We start from the raw sequence: 19,102 nt of genomic DNA on the forward strand, positions 1-19,102 counted from the left end.
CAACACAGCCAAAAAGGTTTCTGGTCAATTGTAAGAGTTGCTCAATCAATTACAGACTTAAAGAATAATTGAACATTCTTCAGTTTCTCTTGGCAAATTCATGATTTGCAAAATCCTATTTGGTAAGACAAAGCTTTCAAAGTTTTTTTCCTTTTTTTTTTTTTTAAAGAAAATTATTTTGTAAGTGTGGATTACATAGACAACCTCTAAGAGCCCTTTCAGGTCAAAACATTCTTTGTCTCTCACAGTATTCTGCACTGGCATGGAGTATAAGGGCTTTGGAGTCAGGCAGACATGAACAAAAGCCTGGGCTATACCTCTTAGAACAGCATATTAATTGGTCAAAACCCATCATCTCTTTGGGGCTCTGTTTTCTTATCTGCATAAATGGGGACAGGAATATCTACCTTACAGCATAGCATTAATTAATTAAATGAAAATTAAATGAGAGTCTTGTGTGTAAATGTGCCTAGTATGGTACCAGGCACATGGTAGTTAATGAATAAATGGGAAATCTCCATCCTTACTCTCCAAAGTCACTCAGCAGGATGACCTGAGATTAGGATCCTCCCAGAAGAGCTCTTCCTTAGGGATTTATAGCTGCAGGTGAGACTCTGTCATTTGAGCATGTTCCTTATGGGACACATCACTTAAATAGCCTCTTAAGGATGTGTCATATAAGGACAGGGAATGAGAAAAGTAGACAGTGGCAGAAACGAATGGGCTGGAATTTTGGCACTGCTTATCTTTATGCTTTGAGGACATCAGATTAAATTCGTCCATTCACCCACCCATTCGACAAATATTTATTGACCACAAACTCCGTGTTTGCACTGGGTTTGGGGCAAGGGATAGAACACTGAAAATTAAACAGCTCCTGCCCTTAAGAGTTCACAGTCCACTGGGAGAGACAGAGAAGTACACAGGCAATTAAACTATAGCCCAACGTTATCAGCACCAAGGGATGGGAAGGGAAGTATGAAATATCACGGGTATGGCAACAACAAGACATATGCCTGCTATCAATTTATTCAGTGATGGGGGGGGAAACAGATTTTTGAAAATACTTCTTAAAATAAACATAATGAACATTGGTACATCCATTGTACCATTTGAAAAACAAAACACTACTGCTATGGTTTGAATATAGGTATTATCCTTCAAACTTCCATGTTAAAGGCTTGGTTCTCAGGGTGGCACTATTGGATAGAGCTTATGGGAGGTCTTAAGGTCACTGAGGGTATGCCTTTGAAGAGGATTGTGAGACCCCAGTTCTCAATCTCTCTCCATTTCTTGGCAGTTTGCTCACAATACATTCCTACCAGAGTGCACCATGCTCTCAAGAGGACAAAGAATGGGGCTTCCTGATCTTGGACTGGATCCAGAACCATGAGCTACAATAAACCCTTTCCTTTATAAGTTCATTGCCTCAGGTATTTTATTATAATAACACAAGCTGACTAATTCAACTACTACTCCAGTTAAAATCTCCTATGTATTGTTCCTTCACCATTCATGTCTTTATACTTTTACTACAAAGATATGTGCAGCATGTGATATATAGCATTTTTTTAGTGAAACAAATTTCCTGTTAATACAAATTATATTTAGGGACTTTCATTTAACTAATTCACTTCTGCTGAAAGCCAAAACAACTCAGAGTTCTGAATTTTTTTTTTTTTAGCTTAAGGCAACATTTATTAAATTTCTTTGTATTCATATTACGAAGGCATAAGTGCTGCATATTTGGCAAGGACACCATTTTTCTTAAAGCCTTTAGTAATTGGATTTTAGTTCAGGAATACATCATATCAGACTGGTGTAAATTTGTGAGAACTTGCTAATGGCATGGGTTATTATTCATGATAAATGTATTTTTGTCTCACCAAGGCACGATCAAACTCAATCACTGTTTCTGGGGTATGGCTTGGCCAGTTGTGACAGAGGCTCTTGAAGACGCCTGTTTTACTGTGGCCCAGCCAAGTAAAGCATGGTGGAGCCGAGGTGGGCTCCTTGTTCTCCTCAGGCTGTGCTCTGAATGATGAGTGCGATGCCTTGGCCACCTCCAATGCAGGTTGATCCAACAGCGTATTTCCCACCTCGACACCTTAATTCATGAACAGTAATTCTTGATCCAGATCCTCTCAATGGGTGACCCAAAGCAATGGCTCCTCCATTCACAGTAGTCTTACTTGGGTCAAGATGCAAACTCTTCTCAACAGCCAAGTACTGGGGAGTAAAAGTTTCATTCATCTCTATCAAGTCCATGTCCTTAAGACACAGTCCTGTTTTCTTCAGTGCTCCATTAATAGCAGGGACAGGGCCAATAACCATGATAGAGAGATCACATCCAGAAACAAAGTAGCCCACGATTCTTGCCAGTGGTGTGAAGTCATGTTTTTTAACAGCATCTGCACTGATAACAGCTCCAGCACCATCAGATGCTCCCGATGCGTTCCCTGCAGCGACGGTGCCTTGTTTCTTGAACACTGGAGGAAGTTTACGTAACTGCTCCAGGGTCGTTGGGGGCCGGGCATACTCATCCGCTTGCATTGTCTGTTTACCTTTCCTTGTCTTCACCTCAATTGGTGCCATTTCCTCATTAAAGTAGCCAGTATCATTAGCAGCTTTCCACCTCCGCTGTGACTGAAGGGCAGGCATATTCGTCACATTCTTCTCTGCTTATTTTATGTTTTGCAGCAAGATTCTCTGCAGTAATTCCCATAGGGAGTTGAATATGATTGGTTAATCCCGCCCACAGACAATCTTCCATCTTGATATCTGTTCCAAACTTGGTTCCAAATGGAACGTATCTGACACAGTAGGGAGCCTGGCTCCTCCTTTCAGTCCTCCACTCATACAACTTCAGCATCTTTAACACAGATTTCCTGACGTCCATTCACAATGGACCGGAAGCCAGAGCCACAGAGCCTATTGATGGTAAGAGCTGGAACCTCTTTTGGGACTCCCACCCGAAGACCAGCGTGTCTCGCCAGGTGTGCAGCATCTGAAGAACTCTGCATGACACTGCCTACAGGTACACTGTCCACAGTTTCAGGTGGGACTTTGCCAGCAGACAGGGCAGCCTTGGCAGGTATGCAGCATCTGAAGAACTCTGCATGACACTGCCTACAGGTACACTGTCCACAGTTTCAGGTGGGACTTTGCCAGCTGACAGGGCAGCCTTGGCAGCAAACTCAGTCAAGTCTGTAGCAGTGAAATCTTTCAGAAGACCTCCATAAGCTCCAAAGGGTGTTCGCTTAGCAACACACCTCGGAGCAGGGCCAAGGGTGCACCGCCCCCGACCTTTCGCCTACTGCTCCCACCTCAGCGCCCCCAGGCCCGCCCTCGCCCGCTAAGGTTATCTAGTCGCCAGCGCCCTGCCGACCTCCTGTGGGAACCAAAGGTGCCACCGTCTCCCCGGGTGAGGAGAAGGATGCGTGCCTGGGGGCGGACATTTTCCTCACACTCTTGTCTTTACAGTCTTTCTTGCTGTGTTTCCACATCGAAAGCACTTCTCTTGACATCCCATTCATCCGTCCTTGGCCTACAACCACGTGGTCCCTTGATCCCCACCCCCCAGGGATTCTTCAGAAGTCCTCTGAAAATTTTTTGCAAAGATATTTGTTTTTCACTTTTCAAAATAATTTCCCAAATTTGTTTTTTGGTTTCTGAATACCCATAAGTTCTTGGAAGAAATATTAACATTTTAAAAAGTTTAGATAGTAGATTAAATCACCCATTGAAATCACTCTATATTATTCAGTTCACAATTTCTGCAGGTCAACTGCTATTGCATAAGCATACTATGAAAAGGCTCAACAGAAATAGATCTGTGACCAAGAGGAATGACTTTTCTAAAAGTGTTCCTTGGACTGGGGCTATAGTTCAGTGGTAGAGCCCTTGCCTCACATGTGCAAGGCACTAGGTTCGATCCTGAGTATTCATTTATAAAAATAAATAGATGAAGATATTGTGTTCGTCTACAACTAAAAAATATTAAAAAAAAAAAAAGTGTTCCACTCAGTAGTGTTATTTGCTTCAGTTGGACCTGTGACCAATTTATATCTCCAGTTACATAAGCAGTTGGGTTTCCGGTGATGTTAGATGATCATGTGGGAAGTCCTCGCTATGAGAGCACGTAAAGGGAGCCTACCTAGGCATGGGACTTAGAGACACCTTCCCACACTGCTGGATGGAAATGTAAAGGACTGATGGAAATTATCAACATTTAGAGGTAGGGGGAGTGAAGGCACTAATTCAGACACAATGAGAGAATTTTCTTCGTGTGTGGTACTGAGGACTGAAGGTAGAGGTGCTCTATCCCTGAGTACATCTCCAGTCCTTTTTATTTTTTACCTTGAGACAGGATCTCGTTAAGTTGCGCAGGCTGACTTTGAACTTGTGATGCTCTGGCCTCAACCTCAAGAGTTGCTAAGATCAGAGGCATGCACCACTATGCCTAGCTATGACAGAAGAATTTGAAGAGAGAAAGGTCTGGCATAATTTAGATGGTTTTGGCATTTACTATTGCTGGGAGGTAGAATTTGAGGCGAGAAGTGATGAGATTTAGACCAGAGGAGCCAAGAAATACAGGAGAACCTCCAAAAGAGAATTTTCTACATATAGAATATATTTATGGAAAATAAATAGAGTAAAGAAAAGTGCTCAGAGACCTGTGGATAGACGTGATAAATTCATGTAAAATTTGAATGCATTAAAACTCTCAGCAGAAAATTTTCCCTACTATTTCTCTATGATGACAAAAATGTTCCATACTTTATAGTGTCCATCATTTACTCGATAATGGAGCAAAATCCTCAAACTAAACAATAATTGAATGCATCACTTCCATTACATCTCCTAATGACTCACACGGGAATGGCAGGCACATGCTTCTCACTGCGTCCTGTTTTATTACTATAGGAAAATTCACTACGTGCAACACTGGCCATGGGAGATGAAGTTACCTCTAGCCAGGTATACTGGGTTAGATTCACCTGAAGACCAATTAATTGTTGTTTCTGGGGGAGGATGGAGTTTGCCCCAGTAGGGGTTTGGAGTCTTCTATTTGAGAAACTGGTTCAAGACTTTGAAAAAATCAGGAACAGGATCTGGAAAAGAGATAGCAGGGACACTGGGAGCTCAAAGATGGCAGCTTTATTGGGGCAGATGATCAAAGGCCAAACATGTCAAGGAGATTCATTTCAGTTCTAGAACAACCACCCAGAATTACTGAAACTGGGTGTCTAAGCGCAAAGCATGAGGCCAAGGCATAGGTAGTTAGGTACCTCAGCAGACACGTGGATCACCACAAGGTGGCGCTGCCTGCCATCCAGTGGTGTTGCCCATCCAAAGTCGACCTTGCTTCTCTACTGATTGAAATCATTCAGAAAATTTTACTACATTTATTTATTTATTTTGCTTATTATCTTATGGAATTTGAAGTTTCCATGAAGGCGAGAATCCACTGGCAAGAAGTTTCCGGCATCTAGCTAGTATATTCTTTCATAAAATAATAAACTGTCATTCTTCTTTATAATATCCAATCACTCGTGAAGCTTATGTGGTATAAGTTAAAGTCTCTAATTGCAATCAGTGGACAAAATCACATACTGTCGCCTGCAAGGTCAGACCCTGAACCACGGGAAACCCACCAGGTTACTTTGACTTTGTGAGTCTCCCAGATTTCTGATTTTACAACTCTCCTGTTTAGTAGTGTATGCATTTCCATTTGAAGTTCTACTCAAGAATTAAAAATGTATGAATTAAAAATTGATGTGTAAAATGTAGCACTTTGAACCCCTTATGCTCTACTCAGAGAGGATCAAGTGGGCAGGAGATTGACTGTCACTGTGGTGAGAACCAAGGTTGTCTAGGACAGGTGGGGGAAAAGAATCCCCGAAGATCATGATCAGATAGATCCAAAGAATACCAAGGCCCAGGAACAGAGTGAGGATCACAAATGAAAGATAAAGGCAAAATTCAGGAATGGAACAGAGACCCAAGTGGAGAAGGGGAAATGCAGAAGATAATGAGGAGGACTGGGAATAATATTCCACTAATATGAGTGGATTTTTGTTCCTCACCTTGATAAATTGGCAGGTATTTGGTATGTGTAGCTGGCTGGGTTAAAGCTATGGAATCAGGACAGACAGATTCCTGGTTCATCATTGTTCTCATTGGTGAGTTCGGGGTGGGGGACCTCTGCACAAACCCAGAACTAATGGAGAGCACCTTGAGGCTAGATTGAGGTTAGAAACGGACAGATGACTGATTGTTTGTTCCTGAGGAATTTGAGAGGCCACTGACTTTCTTTTTCCCTAAGTGTACATTGCATGCTTTCTCAGATTTCTCCCTGTGTGGGAGGTTTGGCTGCCACTATCATTGAGGAGCAGGTCAGAGCTGAAAGGCTGGACAGTGAAGAGAAAACCTGAAGCACTATTGTTCTGGTCTGCACAATGTACTCCCTCCCTGTCTCCAGGTTCCAGCTCACCACCCCTTCTTCTAAGAATTGCTCTTCCCTGACTCTATGCTCTGGGTGTCTATAGGGTTGTCAACCCTAGTCCTTTTCTGAACAACCAACTGCCCACAAGTGTATGACCAAGGATGCGCCTATCAGAGTACCATACCCCTTGCATGTGATTCAAAGTTGACAGTCTCTCCCTGGAATGTTCTGAGTTGTAGATCAAGGATCTTTCTTTTATCTTAGATGGAAAGCTATAAGAATACATTCTAGGAAGTTTCTCACAACTATAATGAAATGCCTGAGGCAGTTAATTTATGAAGAGATAAGACTTATTTTGGCTCATAGTTCTGAGGTGGGGGGTTCCAGTCCAAGACCAAATGACCATTCTTTGGGCACCTCGTGGCAGGTGCATGTGGCAGAGCAAACTGCTCACTTCATGAACAGGAAGGGGAGAGAGAGAGAGAAAAAAAGGGAGAGGAAGGGGCCAGGGTTCCACTATCCTTCTAGGACATTCCCCCAGTGACCTAAGCATATCCCACTAGGCCCCACATCTAAACGTTCTACAGTACCTCCCAACACCCTAGGGACCAAGTCAACACATGAACCTCTGGGGAATACTCCCGTAGCAGCGTGTGAGCCTAGAGTGACTGGCAATCACTTCTCCCACTACAGCAAATACTGGCTGCATGGCTAAAATCCCCCTTCAACAGGGCTTGCCCCAGTGGCTAGAAGTTATTGTTGGCAGATAGTCAACTGATAGCGTTTGGCTATCAGTCCAAGGATTGCCCCTGCTACAGAAAGCCTCCTCACCCAAGGTCACCCCTTCCCTAGGTGGTTCACATCCAAAAACTGATGTATAGGCATAAAGGCTGGGCCAGCTCAGTGTGAAGTAAGACCACGCTTAAGAGCCATTCTAACTCCATAGTTCCTTATGGGGTAAGCCCAGCTTGCAGCTGGGTGTGCATCATGGCTGGATTTTTCCTTCTGCCCAGTCTTATTTACTGATCTTCTCTTCCACAGTTATTAAACCTGAGGGTAGTCCTTAAGAAGCATACTGAGAGCACTGGTGGAGAAACTAATGAAGTAAAACTCAAGGCCTTTTACTTGCACAGACTTCAAAGTTTCTGAGAGGGGCCCTAACCATACCTTCACACAATGTGATGTTTTATAAAATTTGTAATAGAAGATATTTTAACATCAGTTGGTCAAGACTGCTGTTTCCGACAAGTCTCCCATAACAATTTTTCTGAGTCATTATTATGGCCTATTACCTACTGTGTCATTTTAGATAGTATCCTGACAGGAAGATACAGGGCCAGAACTCTTATTATAATATAAATGATCTTCTGGGACCTACCCCCAGAGTATGAGAGTGGTAGAGAAAAGCAAGGTTAAAAATATATTGCACCAGAAACTAGTCTGTGGAAAATTCTTCCAATTCATCAAAATGTAAACTTATAAACAGAAAATTTGGTTCTCATTAACACTTGATCAAAAAGAAGTATTCTACTGTCAGGAATATTCTTGATAATTAATTGTTTATAATTATAGATATCCACACCCTTTTGTGACAGGAATCATACAAAATAGAATATTACCAGTATCAAGTTCTGAAGCTGAAGAGACTTCACTAAACAATAAATAGTAATTTTTTTGATCATGATAGAGAAAACATAAGTAATTCTTCTATTCTTTCACTAGAAAACATTCCAAAATTGTTTATCTATGAAAAGATAATTAATACTTCTAGGGAGTAACTTAATGAAAATAGATTTTGTTTTCTGAAAAAAAAAAAAAAAAAAAAGAAGCATACTGAGCATTAAGCTCCATCTGAGGGTCTTCCTTCCAGTGACCCCAGCCTCAAACACTCACCACATAGAGGAACTTAAAAGAATTTAATCAGTGTGCAAAGAGAAACCAGAATCAGAGAGGGAGGGACAGAGAGTAAGAGGATGGCCGGATCAGTCAGGGGCCAGCACCAATCCTGGTTTCCTGTGGTTTGATCACACAAGCCAATAATTTACATTTGCATTTTTTTATTGTTGTTTCAAAACTTGTTGGAGCTGACTTCCTGACATTGGAAGGACAGAGTCCTGGCTAATACAAACAGCAGCTGAACAAACTGCATAGGTCATTTTTTAATATAGGTTAAGAAGGTTAAGAAGGTTAATATAGGTTAAGAAGATCATCACTCAATTTAGATGACTTGAGGAGGTACAAGTTACTTCATCTGAATGTGCCTTCATTTCTTTGTCTGTTAAATGGATACAATCACCTTCTTCACTCAATTTTTATGAGAATTTATTAATACATGCAGGTCACTTACAATACTACCTAGGGTCTGGCATGGTGGCACACATCCATAATTTCAGGGACTTGGGATGCTGAAGCAGGAGGATGGTCAAGTTCGAGGCCAGCCTCGGCAACTTAACAAAGCCCTAAGCAACTTAGTGAGACCCTGTCTCAAAATAAAAAATAAGAAGAGTTGGGGATGTGGCTAAGTGGTAAAGAACTCGTGGGTTCAATCCTCAGTACAAACAAACAAACAAAAACACTAGCTGGCACGTAAATTGACACAAGAGGAATGTTTCTCTTCCTTCATTTATAATTAGTGATATCAGGTTCATGCCAACCTGAACCTGTGACTTTTAAGAAAATTCCTTAGTTGCTTTGTGGACTGATGATACCACAGTAGACGACTCTAAACATTATTTATGCCTGGACATTTGGGGTTGCAGACCCAATGCCTAGAGGAGCAAGCCAGCAGCCCAAATGCAAAAAGAAGACCTTGGGTAAGATTACTCAGAAAGGTAGTGGGGAGTGACAGGGACTGTGACAAAATGGAAAGCACACACCTTGTCTACAGTGTGCAGCCACTCAAGCATAATTGCTTACCAAATGCGAATGAGGGCTTGCTATTGCACAATCTGACTCCTCAAGAAAAAAGAAACTGAACTTTTGTATAAAGTATTACATTTTTGCTATATTGGCAAAAAATAATCAAATACAGTGAAAATTTTAAAAAGGATGCCCTCTTTCACTACTTCTATTCAACATCGTCCTTGAAACTCTAGCCAGAGCAATTAGACAGAAGAAAGAAATTAAAGGGATACAAATAGGAAACGAAGAACTCAAACTCTATCCACAACATGATTCTGTATTTAGAAGACCCGAAAAACTCTACCAGAAAACTTCTAGACCTCATAAATGAATTCAGCATAGCAGTATATAAAATTAACACCCAAATTAACATCAATTGCATTCCTATACATCAGTGATGAATAAACTGAAAGAAAAATTCGAAAAACTACCCCATTCATAGTAGCCTCAAATATATATATATTTGGGACTCGATCTAACAAAAGAGGTGAAAGACCTCTACAATTAAAAACTACAGAACACTAAAGAAAGAAATTGAAGAAAACCTTAGAAGATGGAAAGAGCTCCCATATTCTTGTTTAGGCAGAATTAATATTGTACAAATGACCATACTATCAAAAGCGTGATATAGATTTAATGCAATTTCTATTAAAATTGCAATGATGTTCTTCATAGAAATAGGAAAAACAGTCATAAAATTCACTTGGAAAAATATGAAACCCAGAATAGCCAAAGCAATCCTTAGCAAGGAAAGTGGAGCAGGAAGCATCACAATATGTTATACTACTTATATTATAAGTTATATTACAGAGCCATAGTAACAAAAATGGCATGGTATTGGCACCAAAATAGACACGTAGATCAATGGTACAGAATGGAAGACACAGGGACAATCTCACATAAGTACAGTTAATCTTATACTAGACAAAGGCATATACATTAGAGAAAAGATAGCCTCTTCAACAAATGGTGCTGGGAAAACTGGAAAGTCATATGTAGCAAAATGAAACTAAACCCCTATCTCTCACTCTGCACAAAACTCAATTCAAAGTGGACCAAGGACTTAGGCATTAGAACAGAGACTCTGCACCTAACAGAAGAAAAAAGTAGGCCCAAATCTATATCATGTTGACTTAAGAACTGACTTCCTCAACAAGACTCCTGAAGAACAAAAAGTAAAATCGAAAATCAACAGATGGGATGGTATCAAACTAAAAAGCTTCTTCATAACAAAGGAAACAATCAAGAACATGAGAAGAGAGCCTACAGAATGGGAGAAAATGTTTGCATCCTGCACCTTGGACAGAGCATTAATCTCCAGGAAATATAAAGAACTCAAAAAACTTAATACCAAAAAAACAAATAATCCGATCAATAAATGGACAAAAGAACTGAATAGGCACTTCACAGAAGAAATATTATCAGTCACCAAATGTATGAAAAAAGGTTCAACATCTCTAGCAGTTAGAGAAATTCAAACTACACTGAGATTCCATCTCACTCCAGTCAGAATGGCAATTACCAAGAATACAAGTAACAATAAATGTTGAAGAGGTTGTGGAGGAAAAGGTACACTCAGACATTGCTAGTGCGACTGCAAATTGGTGCACTCTGGAAAGCAGTATGGAGATTCCTCAGAATACTTGGAATGGAACCACCATTTGACCCAGCTGTCCCACTCCTCAGTATATACCCGGGGACTTAAAATCAGCATACTATAGTGACACTGCCACATCAGTTATAGCAGTTTAATTCACAATAGCTAAACTATGGAAGCAACCTAGGTCCCTTCAACAGATGAATGGATAAAGAAAATGTTGTATATATACACAGTGGTATATTACTCAACCATAAAATAAATGAAATTATGGCATTTGCTGGTAAATGGATGGAACTGGAGAATATCATGCTAAGTGAAATAAGCCCATCCCAAAAAACCAAAGGCCAAATGTTCTCTGCGATATGAGAATGCTAACTCACAATAAGTGGGGAACGGGTTAGGGAAGAATAGAAGTACATTGAATTAGACAAAGGGGAAGGAAGGGAAGGGAGGGGAATGGGAATAGGAAAGACAGTAGAATGAATCTGACATTACTTTCCTATGTTCATATATGAACACATGACCAATGTACTTCCACATCATGTACAACCAGAAGAATGGGAAGTTGCACTCCACGTGTGTATAATATGTCAAAATACTTTCTACTGTCACGTAAAACTAAAAAAAAAAACAAAAATTAAAAAAATACATTTGTCAACAACCAGTTTGAGACTTCAGTTGTATATTTATAAAGGAATACATTATGTAACAGAATTTTTTTCTTAAGTTATTTATTACTTATTTATTTTGGTACTGGGGATTGAACCCAAGAATCTTCTCCCACTGAACTATATTCCTAGCACTTTTCTTTTTCTTTTTAAAATTTGAGACAGGGTCTCACAAGGTTGACCACACTGGCCTCCAACTTGTGATCCTCCTGCCTCAGCCTCCTAAGTCACTGGGATTACAGGTGTGCACCCCCATACCTATAAATATACTTTAAAATAAGAAATGAACATGAATTTTATAAAATGGTATTAACAAGCTTACTATGGAAACCACCAATCCTTTGCTCCATCCCTCCCAGAACCCACCCCAAAAGTTGTATTCTCCTAAATCATACCACTACTTCTTGATTTATCAATTGTAAACATTTGAGAAATTATCCAATTCTTATCATGAAACATGAAGATTTAGCTCATTACTGTTAATTATATATTTTTAAATTTATTTTTATTGTAAACAAATGGGATACATCTTGTTTCTGTTTGTGTAATTATATTTTTAGTCTCAACCACAGACACCTTCAACTTGCCCCTAGTCATCTAATTCCTTTTTTTAATGCCAGTGAAACCTGAATCAGTCAGAATTCAGTCAAAACCACAAATTATTTGATCAGAGAGAATTTAATATAAAGACTTTTAACTAGGTGTAATATTTCACTGTGCATATCATTTATAACAAAGGGTAAAAACAGGGCTTCTCAAACTTAATACTAATATATTGGGGTGGAACAATTCCGTCTTGGGGGCTGTGCTGTGCATAGTAGGTTGTTTGGCAGCATCCCTGTCCCCAGCTCAGTAGATGCAGTAGTACTACTTCCCATGCCTCCTCTGAATTGTGACAATCCCAAATCTCTCCCGCTTTTGCCCAGTGTCCTCTAGGAAGTAAATTTGCCCCTAGTCAAGAATCACTGCCTGAAAGTCAGCAGTGATAGGGAGCTGCTACCACCCCTAGGGCTGGAGGGAATGAAGAGGCTGGAATTATTCACTTGGAACATAGAGAAAGGGGGCCAGTTAACTCCAAGACCTCTGCGGCTGCTGGGTTTCCCGAGCGAGGCACTGTGAATCTGGTTCTGCAAGTGCTGGAAACACTGCCCACCGAATTCCTCCGCAGCCAGGAAAAGGAACCGCTGCTTGCCGGGGAGAAACAACTTGGCGTGTGTGAGGATCCCTGGAACTGCCGCGGACGAGGAGGAGCAAGTCACTTTCCCGCTCGAGTCCCGAAGCCTCCCTTGAGTGCCCCCTAGAGGCAAAGCCCAGTAGCCAGTCCCTGGTAAAGCAGAGCGGTGCTGGAGCTGAGAAGCTCTTTGACACAAGTGTGGGGCTCTCTTTCCTGTGTTACCCCGTGTGCTTCTCAAACTTGAACGTGCTTGCTAACCACTGGGAACCTGAGACAAAAGTGGAAAAGAACACAGAAACAATGGAAGCTCATGGCAAGAATTTCGAATTTATTCCTGTGGGTTATAGGGAGCCATCGAAGGGTTTAAGTGATGTCATATATATATATATATATATATACACACACACACACACACACACACACACGCACATGCACATATATACAGTGGTTTTATATATATATATATATATATATATATATATGTTTTATATACATATATATATGATCATTTTTCCTGATGGCTAATCTTATCCATTGTGAATTGATTCTCAGTGTAACCTTATTTCCAATCTTGAGGACATATCCTCTTAAATACATCAGTGACTATTATTATCCTTCATGGAGTTAGTGGCTCATTCCTCTTGGCTCTCAGAGCTTGCTGTGTAGGCATTTTTGTCCTAGTTATTATTTAAATGTCTGTTTGTCTCACTAGACTATTAATGCCTCAACAGGAATTTTGTTTTATTGATTTTTTTTCGCCCACAAAGTCTTAATGGAAAGATGAACCAGCAGAAAGGCAAGAAGAATTAAAAATAAAAATGTATTTGGAAACATATACCTCCCAGTAACAGAATAATTTCTCAGATGACAAAGAAATATTTTTAAAATATAGACCAGACTTATAACTTAAATAATGTAGAATTAGATGTTAAATAAGTGAGCAAAAAAGAATACATGGCTATTTCATGAAAATAAAGTCCTTTGATGGGTGACAAATCTAGAATATAAAAGCCAATTTTGTTAATGTCATAAGTACATAAAAATTATGGGATGGATGCCACCACTGTTACACTAATTTAGTTCCTTGAAAGACATGCCTACCCCATGATATACTCCAGGACCCATACAGAAATAATTCAGGATTGCACATGAAGACTCTTGAGTTGCTTCATTTGTTAGCTCTTCAACTCATTCTTCTTTCCGGGCTTTATTTCTGACTTTTCCCTCCTGTGGAGCCTCAATTTTGACCTCCCCAGTTTGATGGAGGAGTCAGTGTCTCCAGCCCCTGACCTTGACTCTTACCTTATTTATTGCTTTTGTGTCTCATTCACAGCCTAGGAGTTTTTTTGTTTTTGTTTTTTGGGTGCTGGGGATCGAACCCAGGGCCTTGTGCTTGCAAGGCAAGCACTCTACTGACTGAGCTATCTCCCCAACCCCAGCTTAGGAGTTCTTAACACCCTTTTGACCTCCCTGGTCCTGGTTCCTGCCAGATGATCCCTTAAAGTTAAGATATCACATTGAGAAGAGCTTACCTGTGGAGTCCAGGAGGTTGAGTCAAATCCTTTCTCTGTCACTTTCTTAGTGACCTTGGAAAAGTCATCCAATGTCACTAGTTTTCTGTATCCTCTTCTCTCTAAAATAATCAACAATGTCTACATACTGAAATTGTTATGAAAATTAAAATATATGTTATATGGAATACATCAAATGTAAAGCCTGTTGTCTCAGGTGGGTTCCTGGACACTAACTCCGAGAGGGAGAATTTTTGTTGTTATCATTGTTGTGGTGCTGCAGGTTAAACCCAAGACCTCATACATACCAGGCAAAAGTTATACCATTGAGTCATGCCACCAACCCGTTTTTATTTTATTTTGAGGCAGATCTTGATATGTTATTTAGGTTGGCCTTGAACTTACAATCGATCAATCTTCCTGCATCAACCTCCTGAGTGGCTGGGATTACAGGCATGAGCCACCATGCCTGGATCTGAAAGGGAGATTTATGAGCAATTTTACTAGGTAGTACCTGCAGGATCAACAGAGTGGGGAAATGAAGAAATAGGAGTGGCCAGAGAGGAAACTCAGCACTTACAGTCACTCCCCACTGGCAGAAGTCATGGGAATCCGTGAATTCCACTCAACTTAAGTCAGCGGAGAAGTCACCCAGTTAGCAGCCTTTGGTACCTCTGATGCTTCTTTCCTCCTGGAACTGCTTTCTTCATTTGGTTTCTAGGACCCTGCACTCTCCTGGTTTTGCTTTTATCTCCTTAGTCTTGTTTTTGGTTGGCCCATCTTCTCTTCTCAACATCTTAATGGAATAGTACCCTAGAACTCAGTCTGGTTGCTTCTCAGTCCCTTTGTTCTCTTATCTCTCCTTCTGGCTTTAAATATCGTCTCATTGCCCAATAACTTCCAAATTTCTTCCTCCAGCACAGACTTCTAAACGTGTGTCTACCCAGCTACCTTCTCTTTCTCTAATAATACGTCTAACCAATATTTCAAACTTTAATCAGTTCTCCCATCCCACCGCAACTCTGTACCGCCCAACCCAGTCTATCCACTGTCCTCCCCATCTTAAATGATGGCAACTCCACCATTCTGGTTTCCTAGGTCCCTAACTGTGTTGTCATTTCCGATTCTCCCCTTCTGTCACACCCAACACTCAATCCGTAGAGAAATCCAATTGCATCTCCTTTTGAAATAAACTCAATCTGACCACTTCCATTTGGGCCTATGCAATTTCTCTTCTGAGATGTTTCTGTTGTCTCCTATCTGGTCATACCAGTCCTCTGCTCAAAACCTCTTCATGGTAGAACAAAGCTATTCACATCAAGTCAGTCAGAAAGTGAAAGAGAGAAACAAGAAGAGGTTGGGGTCCCAGTATTCTCTTCAAGTGCGTGTTCTCAATTATTTCATTTCCTTCCACTAACTTCTTTTTCTTTTTTTTTGTACTGGGGATTGAAGCCAGGGGTGCTTTACCACTGAACCACATTCCCAGTCCTTTTTATTTTTTACTTTGAAACAGAGTCTCACTAAATTGCCCAGGCTGGCCTCAAACTTGCAATCCTCCTGCCTTAGCCTACCAAGTCACTGGGATTATAGGCATGCACCACCATACCTGGCTCCTTCCACTCACTTCTTAAAGTTTCTACCATCTCCCAATAGTGCCAAACTGAAGACCAAGTTTTAACACATGGGTCTTTGGGGGCCTTTCCAGGTCCAAAATACAGCATCCCTATGTGATCTTGCCGTTATGTTATCACTCTGATCTCACTTTTGCTTCATTCCCCTTCATCACTCCACTCCAGTTCTCCTCATTCTCCTTGAATCTGGCAAGCTTATGTTGTCTCAGGGTCATAACACAGACATTCCATCTCTCTGGAATATTCTTGCCCCTATATCTACAAGGCTGACCCCTCCCTCATTTTGACTCTGTATATCTTCTCTATAAAGGCTTCTCCGATACCCAATATAGAGTTGCCATATCAGCCCCATCAATCATTCCCAGTATCCCTGCCCCATCATTCCCAGTATCCCTGCCCTGCTTTATTTTATCCTCTGAGTCCTCATCACATTTGATCACACTAGATACCATAAGTCATTTATTATATATTGTTTGCCTCTATTTTGTTCACTGCATCTCAGCACCTACAGCAGAGTCTGATACATGGTGGGGTTTAATCAATATTATTGGTATTGTGTGTGTTTGTTGCTCAGGATCAAACCCAAGGCCTCACACGTGCCAAGCAGGTGCTTTATCACTGAGCTACATCCCCAGCCCAAACCAGTATTATTGAATTAACGAAAATTCTTTATACTATTATACTATTAAATTTCCATACAAATTTGCAGAGTAATAATTTCAATATTTTTATGGCATAGTTTAAGACTAAATCTTATTATCTGCTACTATTCCATTATCTGCTACTACTTCACTGAAAAATCACAAAATCCTCTTTTGTGGATTTCAAAATACCTAGCCTTTCTGAACTTGTACAAGGAAAACTCCCCATTTCTGTACCTAAACCTTGCCTGGAGTATAAATCACAGTAACCAGTTTCTGTGAGTCATGCACAGAGACAATATGGCCTCACGGGGTTGTGGGACTCTGTTGCCACGGTAACCTCCACTCTCATCTTCTCTGAGCTTAATTGTTCATTTCTGAAATTGCATGCTCTTGAGGTTTAGCATGCTTCAACTCTGCCAGGCCTCAGCTGGCAGGAAATTAAGTGACGGTGTTATTATTCATCATAATTATTTGCTAATGATAATTTATATTTAGAAATATGAGAGAATATAGGAAAAGTGGAATTTTTAAGAGGGCTTTTCAATCCATCTAATGCTGTATTGGCACCAGTTTTGCATATTACAGGGACATACTCTTTACTTTCCTGGCCCCCAAAGTGCACTGTGTGCATCACATTCCTGTCTTTCCACCATATTTGTGCTTCAAGATGAGAGCTCACTGAACTTGCCTTCTCAGTCTTGTCCTTTGGGAAACTCAACCAAAGAAAAAAGTTGTGAGAGAAGATATGATGATGAAATAAGTTGTGGGAAGTGAAAGACCTAGTTATTAAAAGGAAAAGGAAGCCAGGCGCAATGGCACATACCTGTAATCCCAGTGACTTTGAAGACTGAGGCAGGAGAATTACAAATTCGAGTCTAGCCTCACAACTTAGTGAGACCTTGTCTCAAAACAAAAAATAGAAAGGGCTGGGATGGAGCTCAGTGGTAAAGCACTACAGGGTTCAATCCCCTGTACCACCAAAAAAAAAAAAAAAGTGGGGGAGGAATGAAACAACAATAAATTCTCCAAATTATTGGTTATTTGGGTAAAGGAATAGTCTTCATTTTAAGGATAATCAATCTGGAGTAACTCAAGTAACAACACTAAATGGAAAAAATTTTTTATATAACTCTGTCCATTTTCAGAAATTATACTAAAATTTTTACCGCTAGTTTAATTTTCTGAATCAAAGAAGGCTACTAACTCTACTCTGTCTTAGCCTTAACCCTAAACCTTAACGTATCCTGTAGGCCTGAACCAAGACAGTGACAGTGAGCACTGGGGGAGATGGGTATAGACTTGCATAATTATTTATGAGATGGAATCTATCCATGACTATGTATAGGGATGTCTTATTCCATTCCTGCTTCTATGACAAAATATTTAGACTGGGTAATTCATAAGCAACAGAAATTTATTTCTCCTGGTTCTGGAGACTCAGAAATCCATGATCAAGGTGCTGGCAGATTCAATGTCTGGTGAGGGCCTATTCCACATAGATAGCACATTATGTATCTTGACATGGTAGAAGGGAAGGGAAAAAGGTCAAACAAGTTCCATCAAGCCTCTTTTATAAAGGCACTAATCCCATTCATAAGGACTCTACCCTCATGACCTAGTCACTCCCTATGGCCCCATCTCTTAAAACCAACACACTGGGGATTAGATTTCAACATAGGAATTTGGAAAGGACACAAAGATTCAGCTATGGAGGTGAGGAGAAAAGAAGTTTTGTTGTTGTTGTTGTTGTTGTTGTTGTTTGGGGGGTGTTTTTTGGTACCAGGCATTGAACTCAGGGGCACTCGATCACTGAACCACATCCCCAGCCCTACTTTGTATTTTGTTTAGAAACAGGGTCTCACTGACTTGCTTAGCACCTCACTTTTCCTGAGGCTGGCTTTGAACTCGCGATCCTCCTGCCTTAGCCTCCCGAGCTGCTGGGATTATAGGTGTGCACCACTACAAGTTGATCTTTACATTTCCAGCGTGACTGGGTAGAATAGTGACTTGGCACTGCCTGTTGTTGATTTGGGGCAACTATTCTGAGAAGACTTGTAAAGAGATGGAGATTCCATTTGGAGCACATGGCCCAGCTAGGAGGAGAATGTCAGCAGACAATTAGGTTAGGTGGTCACATGAGAGGCTTAGCCCTACAGACTTGGGAACAAGTTGGGTCAGGCCACAAAGATTGTTGAGGATCACAGCCAGGTCTCACAAAAGCTACTTTTTACCCCGTTTGAGGCCCCCCAAAAAACCCTGCAAAAGATACACTAATAAAGGGTATGTGGAAGTGTGAAAAGACATGGCTACTTAGCCCCAAGGCCTACAGTTTCCACTCCATAGGTCTGAGGAATCTGCACGTCCTGAGAAGCAGGACCATGTTCTTGGTACACTGTCTTTTATTCTGTTAATAGACAGGGACTGGATTATTAAATAAAAACTACAAGAGGCCATTGTTTTCTACTAGGGTCCCTGTACTGGGCCCCAACAGAATAGAAAATCAAAGTGGAGTCACTTATGCTGAG

At 40.7% G+C, this 19,102-nt stretch overlaps 1 pseudogene; it reads right to left on the reverse strand.

Annotated features, from left to right (window-relative positions):
* Positions 1-2,022: 2,022 nt before the first annotated feature.
* On the reverse strand, positions 2,023-4,955 carry LOC124982937 (3-ketoacyl-CoA thiolase, mitochondrial-like; annotated as a pseudogene).
* Positions 4,956-19,102: the final 14,147 nt, after the last annotated feature.

Source organism: Sciurus carolinensis, chromosome 4, assembly GCF_902686445.1.
Source record: "Sciurus carolinensis chromosome 4, mSciCar1.2, whole genome shotgun sequence".
Lineage (NCBI taxonomy): Eukaryota > Metazoa > Chordata > Mammalia > Rodentia > Sciuridae > Sciurus > Sciurus carolinensis.